Source organism: Polyergus mexicanus, unplaced genomic scaffold (assembly GCF_030449975.1).
Source record: "Polyergus mexicanus isolate NDT 795.1 unplaced genomic scaffold, iyPolMexi1.0 SCAF_2, whole genome shotgun sequence".
Classification (NCBI taxonomy): Eukaryota; Metazoa; Arthropoda; class Insecta; order Hymenoptera; family Formicidae; genus Polyergus; species Polyergus mexicanus.
The window spans coordinates 1,388,460-1,398,233 of NW_027223322.1; the positions used below are offsets into that span (position 1 = coordinate 1,388,460).

Here is a 9,774-nt window from a genome sequence, read left to right on the forward strand (position 1 = left end):
AGATAATGTCCTAGTCATTCTTGCCACTGCAATCACTGCAGTAACTGTACAGAGTACGTAGTATATATATATATATAATGCGACAGCTATCATTTCTCGCGTGGGCGAAAATTGACGTGTGCGATTTCATTTTGGACTCGCGATCTCTTATGACGATTGATACGAATCGCTGGTTGAAGTTTATGAAAGCTCTTTTGTAGCCAACGATTCAGATAACGGATTAACTATCGAGATAGAAAAGCTTTATTCTGTGAAATTTGGATATCAATCGATTTACATCTCGACGCGAGAAATTAAATCCTTCGACATTCTTTTCCGTTTTATATAATACCTTACAACCACATTATATGTTTTTCAATTTTTTCTCATGTTTTAGATTTTATCTCGATGCTTAGTTTCACGATTAATTTATTAATTTTTAATTTATAATTATTCGGACTCATTAAGAGAATATAAAAGAATAGGCCAATCCGAGCTTAACGCAGTTATTAATGCGTCAAATAATCGTAAATAAAAATTATTTTGCAGGACAATGTTTAAGAAAATATTTCCGTATCTTCCCTTCTCTTACCTCTTGTCTTATTTTGTTAAGAGATATGCATAATTTTGAATTTATGAAGAAAAATATGGAATTTCTGTGTGCGTATGATATGTATCTAACGCTTTCCTCAATTTACTTTAAAGGATTAAAACTGGGGTCAAAGTATTAAGTAGGTCGGAACCGATCGTCAGATTTAATTAACCATGGATTAGGTGATTACAGCCCTCTTCATAACACGTAGAGTGAATAAAAGTTTAGCAAAATGAATGATAATTTATTATTTATAATGATAAATTATTCGCGATCGAAGAATATCAAGAAATTCTTGAACAATATGTTTTGATACTAGAAAAAGTGGAAGAAATACATACGTGGATGAATAATGTTTCAAAAGGATCGAAGAAGACGCGAAAAGGACGGAAAGTTAAAAAAATTTCCCACAATATGTGAATGCTAACACACGCTAATTGCAATTGGAGAATATTTTCGGAAGACTTTTACCCAAAGATAATTATACCGATAACACAAATGAATCCATCGATGATAACGAATGTAGAACAATTCCGAGAGAAGTATTGGAAAAAAAAAGGAAATATGCCCGAAAAAATAACAATATGGAGTTTAAGTAGAAAAGTTTCCGCTATCGTGGACGAGACCGATTACATAGTTTGCGCTTCTGTCCCGTGCGCGCGAACACCTGTTCTTCTTGACGAGAGAAAAAAAAAAACGGAGAGAAAGAGAGAGGGAAAAGAGGAGCAATCGTGCATATATATTATTTTCCATAATTTTTTTTTTTTTTATATCGCGCCAAAGTAGAAATTTCGTCTCGCATTTCGCGCCCGCGATAGTTCCCTCACGCTGACACACACAAACACACGTTTGACATTCAAGTGTAACGCTAAGTCGAACGGTTCGATATGACTGATAGAGGACTGATAGAGGACGGCATGAGTTTAATAATCCGCGATTGTCACGCGGGCGTTTCCAGTTCTGCGAGCATCGCTGACGATTTAGAGATTTAGACGGACCGTGTGTTCGCCCGACATGCTTTAAAGCGTCCCCGATACTCGATTTCGTCGTCGCATCAGCAACGATATCGGGGATGTCGTATCGCGTCCGCGTTTGATACCACCCTGCCGTATCGTTCCCGCCGATACTACTTTCGAATCGATGGGCATGCACAAATGCAACCGGATCACGTATGCAGCGAAAGGAGGAGAAGCGACCATGTTTATGTGATCCGTGTTTTACAGTTCTTTCGTCAAATGCGCGCGTTTTTCACGCGTGTCGTCTTATTTATATTCCGTGTCCAATTTCAATTTTCTGAATGCACGGTTCAATTTTTTGGCTCGCAAAAATTTCTCATATGTTTTTTCAAATAAATATATCACGAGCAGTATCTGTATCTGTATAAATATATACATATAAAAAATATATAAAAAATATATTCTCTAATACAGTTCCTTTTTTTACTCTCTAATTACTTTTACTTTTTATATCGGCCCGCGTCGTTGCATTCACGCATCAAATTGGATTCCTTTCAGCAGTAGCTGCAGTTGCATGACCTAAGCGTATTTTTCCTTAAACGGAACCGTTCGTAAGTGAGGAGAGGCTTGTACGTCGTAATTCTGATACTTATACGTACATACATGCTGCAATCTGATGGAAATGCACAAGACTTACTCCACCTATTCAATGATCTCTGAGCCGTAAAGCTGTTTGGTTGTAAAAGAGTACGATTGGCTTTATGTAGCAGTTTATGTTACATCGGCTAAACAGCGTTGCGAGATCTCGACGATTCTTATGAATAATATTATATATATAATGTAAATCTTCTATAAAAATTTTATGCAGCTATTTGTAGCCGATGAAATTTTAATAATATAACTTCTTGATGAGAGAATGTCCATATATAAAATAAAATGGAGAAATATTATTGGATTGGGACTGTCATACATTTGCACGCTTAACAAACAAAATGCAGCACAATTTCGCGTTTATAGCATTTTACAGAAAAAAACTTGATAAAAGAGCAAATGTAAAATATTGTTTGTTAGAATTTAAAATATCATAATATAAAAAAAAAAATATTCGTTTAGTTCTTTTTTTAATTAATATTTTATATTTCCCATTCTTTGCCTCTTTGCGCTGCACTTTACATCCCTTACTCGTTGCTAAATATCGTTTCCATCATTCGCTCTAGCTCTTTCGTTCTCTCTGGTCGGCGCATCGAATGATGATTACATTTATTAATTAGCGCGACGCAGGCAACATAAATTTGCGTCTGGCGAAATAATATTAAAGAGATACGTAAAAAGGCGTTACGAAATTTCGCATGCGTCAAATGAAATTCTGCGTTCGTTGAATTTCGTTGCGCGATTATGAGCGGTAAATTACGATTGTTATTATAAGAGAGACTCTTTTGAACGGAACGTTCTCCATTTTGCCCGTCCTATGTTGAGTTTTTTACGGAAAGGATAATTCAAAAGCAACGATCGGTTTTGAATATTTATTAAGTTCTATCTTGAGCGTTTCGTCACATTTCTGATATGGAGGAAACTCATGCGAGAAATACAGGAAAAGGACGTTTTACATGTTTAATGGATAAACTCGGAATAAACTCACCGTTATCGGCTATTTAAAAGATCTTGACCTTCGAGTCAGAATGATTATTGGGCTCATTAGACATAATATATAGCGATGCCATTGTATATTTCTTTTTTATTACCAGTTTTATATGGAGAACAGGAGAATGTAAATGAGTATAACTACGTAGTGTAAGTAAGTAAGTAGAAATAATAAAATGTAAATAAAGAGTTTATACAAATTGTTGAGACTAATTTTCCATTTTTCTTTTTTATAAATTAAAATAAGAAAAGTATTAACTGAAAAGTATTATATTACGGAAAATTCATTGTATAAGTCAATCTATAAATTGCAATCTACGAATAGATAGAAAAATTCATAAAAAGCTAAATCCACTAAGAAATATTCAAGAATAAAAGAGTGAAAATAAAAAGATTGAGAAAAATACGATGGGTTATTAGTTTTTGAAATTAAAAATTTTTGATTTTCTTTCACAAATGAATCGTTTAAAAAACGTTTAAACTTGTTTTCTGTTTTCTAAGAATCTTTTTACTTATTTCATATCTTCAGATATATGATATTTTTGAACTTTCAAAAATCAGAAAATTTATTTCACAGAGAGAAAAGGAGAGAAATTTAATTCCTCTTATTATTTTTTAATTTAATTTTTTTTTTCCGAGAATCTGAGGGAACATATACGCGTCGTATTATACGCGCACTTCAGATCAGGAAATTTTGATGTCAATTATATTTTTTTCTCTCTCAGTTTTAAAATCATTTAGGTCATGCCTCGACAGCAGAGTTAAAGCACTCATGATGACAGGGGTATAGATTGTAAAGCGTTCTCGAATGACCCTCCACCTCGAATACTCTCGTCGATCCGTTGGACACGCGTGTACGAGATGGGCGCGTGAAATAAATAGAAAAAAAAAAAAACGTGGTTCTGAGATACTAAAATCGGCTTTGTGTGCAATAAATTCGATTCGTATTTGAGATCTAACAGACATGTCGAAAACACGCCCTTGATATAATTGTTCCGCATTGAAATTAGATATTTTGCGATAAAACTTTATATTCTCTATATTCTTGAAATATACTCGTGTCTGTGCGAGATGTGATAGGCAACGAATCAAATACCGTAACGTTGAGTATTCAGTTTAAATGTAAATTCTAATTTATGTGAAATTAAGGAGTTATATTTTAATTTTTATATACTAATTTATTATATTTTTACAGATTGCGTTAATAAGATTATTATATTTTAATTATATGTTTATATTATATAAAAAATATATATTTGATTATGTCGTAATATTGTTTGGATATTAATCTAATTAAAATATATAAGTATTCATCTTGCATTATCCTTTCTAAGGAGAGATAAACATTTTAATCAGACAGTAAGCTCTGAAGAATCGCGAGCTTAAATAAATGATTTATTTTTCATTCCATGTTTTCCATTAATTTTCTCTATTTGTAACTTTAGTATATTATAAAAGAGAAAGAATGTTATCTTCTACGAAAGTTTTTTTTTTTTTTTTTTAATATTACTGAAAAAGAGAAAGAGAGAGACGAAGAGAGTAATATATCCATCCAATTTGTCTTCTAACTCTCTCGCCGAGTCATTTCCATAAATATGAATTAACCGCGGTTTAACAGGCCCTAATTAGAAAGGGGATAAATATATCAGTTGAAACCTCAATTAACTTTAACTAATATCTACGAGAGTCATAGAGATGTAACTTATAGGCTAAAGAATTAATGATTCGGAAGAGATCAATTTATATGTAAATGCAACACGCATTTTAAAACTGTTCAGTTCGAATAAAGTACATTACGTATTCAGCGGTTAAAGTTTGAAATATGGCTGAAATTCCATGAGGGATCGCACAGCAGTCATTCAACGTAAAAAGCCGCACGGTATAATTACTCGGAAATTATGAGAACGGCCGCGCATCAAGTAATTGAGGGAATATAAAAAAAAAATCAAAAGTCTCATCTCGCATTATATAACAGGGAAAGGGTAGAATCCGCGGGGCTATATTTAATCACGAAATATCGATACGAAAAGCACGCGGACGAGATATCACAAAAGAGGGGTGCAAAAGATTACGTATCGAAGATTTAAAAAAAGAAACTGACGAAAAAAAAGAGAGAGAGAGAGAGAGAGAGAAATTGATTATGGTCGCGTCGATATACACACGCTCTGGTTACCGCGGACGAAGATCTTCGTACACGCTTTTTTCCATAAATATCGATCCAATCCACATTGGACGAGCTATAAACTCGACTATTTCGCGAGACGTGTGTGCTTATGTTTCGGCTCGGCTTCCAAGTTCATTGATCGCGATGAGGGGGATTTTGAACGGTGTCGAGATGAAAATAAGACTGTACGCGAGAAAAGGCAGGATGGGAAGAGAAACAGCGAAAAGAGAACAAGTATCACGAAAGTAAAACGAATTAATTATAAAAGTGATAAATCGTGTAGGAAGTTACATTCCTCGCGCGCGCGCACGGTTTATATTTAAATCATATTTAATTATAGCCCGCCAAATATTGGTCTATAATCCGCGAGAAATGAATTATGGAAGATTCTCGAGAGAGAGAGAGAGATATCTCGACGGATAAATATAACAGGAACCGATATTATTCCTGCAATTTTCCGTCTCGAAACCTCAGGAGGGTGCGCCCACTGAGATTCACTTCTAGAACATCTATTTATAATATCATTCTCGACAGCTCGATTGTTCCGGCAAAAAGCCAAATATACAAAACACGCGATGATCAATGATGGACTGGATGGTGTGATACCCGATGTGACGGTGAACGACGCATCAAGGTCGCTTCGCCCTCTGCTACGTGCCGGACTTCTTAATTAGCCATCTTTATCATTAATCAGCCGACGCACGACGGTACAAGTGTTGCGAGCGGTGTAGCAAGAATAGCAAGTAAAAAGTGGTAGAGGAAGAGAGAAAGGGAAAAGGGAGGTGTGAGGTACAGTTTCGCGAGGGGCGAAAGGTGGGCAGACGAGGTGCGCGGTGCAGTCAGCGGAAATCAGCAGAATGCCGCACCTGATCAATTAAGCTGCTAATCGTACCGAGATGACTGTTCGCCGCTATCATTCGTCGGACGATTGTCCTCCACTATCTCGCGTACCAGGATTCCGACTGCGCGTCCTGCTCATCCTCCGGCATGGTCGTCTCCCGTCCTTGGCTTAATCTCCTCTTTTCAAACTCGGACGAGCGAGCGACGTTTGTCTCGACGAGACAAACCGGATCGACCTTCTGCCGCGCGGGTTGAGAGAAGGTTTGCCCGTCTGTCTTTCTCGAGGGTGGCGGCGACAACGAGCACGAGTACGAGAGGGGCGATGACGAGCACGCGAGCTTTCACGAACCTCGCACCTCGCACGACTAACCGAGGCCTGGAACTTGGGGCTTGGGGCTTGCCTGCCACCCTTGCTGGTAAATGCTGAAGAGCGGCGCCACGAGCGAGAAACTACCCCTTCCTTCCCCTTTTCGGTTACGTGGGGAAAGAGGAAACTGCGCCGTGCTGCGCCGGCGATATATCGGATGGCGCGGAGCGCCAAGATTCTCCAGGGAAGCTCTCTGGTTTAATCGCACGCGAGCATCCTTAAACTCGCCCGAGAGATCTTTTCGCGTTTTCGCGCCCGGCGCGGCGTATCTAAAAGTAATACTAAGAGAATGAGAACTTAGAGTTCACACTTGATATTTTAAATGCGTGACATTTTCACGCTACACTCCTGTCAATAGTACTTTTCTTCTACCGATAGCGTCTTCTCTTTCAATGTTTGGGAGGTACTTTCTCTCAGTTCTTCTCGCCATTTACATTATGTTTATACAACTATTGTCGGTGACACTCAAGCCGTACAATAAACGTCAGATATCGAAAGCGTGCCGCGAGAAAAAATAATCATTCTATTTATCAAAATTACAATGTGTCGAAAATTCTCTCTGCGACTTTTCAAAATTAATTTAAATTCTCTAAATATTGTTGATATATTTAAAATTATAACTTAATAACCATTTTTTTCCATATATTTTTTAAGACTAATTTAACTATTTTTTTTTTTTTTAGGTATGTTTTTTTGATTACAAAATTTAATTATCAGTACAAGACAATTGCAATATATTTCCTCAAATTCTATCTATCTTGCTATATATATTATATATTCAATTTAAATTTCTTTTTTCATATGTTATTATTCAATTTGCATTCAATTTATAATTTGTATGTTATCCGTGCTGCTATCGAGTGGATTTCCCTGCGCCACATTCTTCTCTCCTTCAACCCATGGCAATGGGAGGGTTCGTGATTTCTTTTTCTCGTGTCATTCTTCGTGGAGCAACCACCTGTAACTCCTTCGAGATAGACATTTCAAGCTGTACCTCTGTCTTCGTCTAACCAAGCTCAACTCAATCGTCTATCACGTTCTATCACTATCTTTCACGTTCTCTCATCATATTCTTCACATAAATCTTATATATCAAAAGATAATTTATTTATTCTCATAAATTTCAATTATCTAATTAATTATTTAAATTAAAATTAAAAATGATACAAATATAAGAAAATATTGCTCTCTCTCTCTCTCTCTTTCTCTTTTCCTCTATTATAATTATATTATTGCATTTTACTATCTGTCAAAATTTATATGTAGCTTTTCTAAACTTTTCAATTTCAAAAAATAAACGCAATAATCTTTTTCAATGAATTGTTTAATTAACGATATATAATTTCAATAAATTATGGACTCAATTGATTTCTGTGTGTATCGACGTAAAAAACGATTATCTTCTTTCTACACTTAAAACTTACGAGAACGGATAGTTCATTGAAAATTTATACTACAGATACTTTCATTCAAGGATATAAATCTCTCTTTCTGTTTTATAATATTAAAATAATGTAGGAAGCACATGAGAAAGACACCAGCTGTCGAGGCGATTAATTCAACAAAAGATAAATATATTCTGTGTTACTTGCTATTCGTAAAATAGAAACTGACATTTTTATCGACATCTGAGAAAATAGAAAACGCGGTAATTTAACGGAACAGTGACGTGAAACACACACGCAGCGATGATGCAATTGATATATATTGTTCATTTATATAAATATAATCCTTAAAAACCAAAGGATATTTAATGAAGTTTACTCAACGAGTAATAACACGATATAAAACACAGCCATTAACAACAAATTTTTGCACACACTCTCTTTTTGCGTATAATGTTATTTAAAATATTCATTACTTTGTATTCATAAAATATAATTATTATATTTTATGAATATAAAGTAATGAATACTTTTTCCAAAAAATTTCGACTTGCAATTTAAACACGATGACAGTCATTAATTCGTCGATATATTTGTGAGACAATAAGTGCAAATAAAGTTGTCAAAATAAGATTTTTTCAGATGAAAATATAGATACATTATTTTTATTGCGAGTAAAAGTATCTCTTATATCTTATTTTTATATTAAGTTTATATCGCCATAAATATATCGGTGATTTTCACTGCAAAGAGATCTATCTAGGAAGAAGAAAATACCGTTAATCAAGATGGAAAGTATCATTGACTACAATATATCTTTCCATTTAGAAGACGTCTTGCAAGATTTTCTGATTAAAAGCATCGAACGTTATTAATTCTATTTAAAATGAAATTTATTATAAAAAAAAAATCTATCTTTTACATGAATTTGATAACTTTATTATTTTTTCCATGCTTTATTATCGCATATAAAAATTCTTTCTCTTTTTGAATAGCTTAAATTTAAAATACTTTTATGCCAATTTTCTTCCACAATTACAAGGAGGAAATTAAAGTTATTTCTTACAATTAAACTAATGTATATAATAGATTTTTTTTCTTCTCTGTCACATTCTTAAGCAGTTGTATTTTCAGAAGAAGTTAAATATACCGCAATTGCATACAAATGTAAGTGAGTCTTCAGATATTCATGCAGAGACTTTGATATTCCTATCTATATATCTTTATTTCATATGCGTTATATTTTCGAATTTTATATTAAAGCTTAAAACTTGGTGTTATATATCTTTAATCGTTTAACTAATTTAAATACATGAGATAGCGTGTCACTGGTTAGAAATTTTCACAAAATGTAACAGTAAAAAGCACAAGATAACATTACTAAAATATTATACATTTTGTTTCATTATTTCGCCTTGCTTGAGTACAAAGTATTTAACAAAATAAAAAAAGTATAGCGTCTTCCTTTTTAAAGTACGTATATTTTAATTAAAATATGATTCTTCTCATTCTACATATTACTATCAATTTTTCGATTTGTCTCACATTGCTTCAAATTGTTATCTTTTCTTCAATCATTTATTTAGTATTTAATTCAATATTTTACACAAAAATCAAATTTTTTTAAATACCATATGTCACAGTAACATGTATATTTAACATTTCGATGTTAAATCAATATAAAGAAGAAAGAGAGAAGAAATAAAGAGAGAGAGAGAGTATATAATATTGTTCTTAGTCAAAATATGCCGCAAGATATCAATATGTTTTATTGCAAGTTTGATCGGAAAACGTGTACATCGACAAAATGGCTGTTGATTGTCTCTGATAAGGAACCTAATCAATTGATA

General features: G+C 33.9%; 1 protein-coding gene across 4 annotated transcripts in view; it reads right to left on the bottom strand.

The window, feature by feature from the left end:
* The window catches only part of LOC138943016 (uncharacterized), a 129,817-nt gene that overhangs the window by 24,230 nt on the left and 95,813 nt on the right, over positions 1–9,774 (bottom strand). Inside the window, exon 1 of one of the 4 annotated variants that reach the window (XM_070313545.1) lies at positions 6,225–6,522. The exons of 2 other annotated variants lie outside the window; for them this stretch is intronic. The gene's annotated coding sequence lies outside the window, so the exon portion shown is untranslated. Of the gene's footprint in view, positions 1–6,198; positions 6,523–9,774 lie in introns of those variants that run through there. One more of the 4 variants, XM_070313540.1, reaches the window with a different exon arrangement.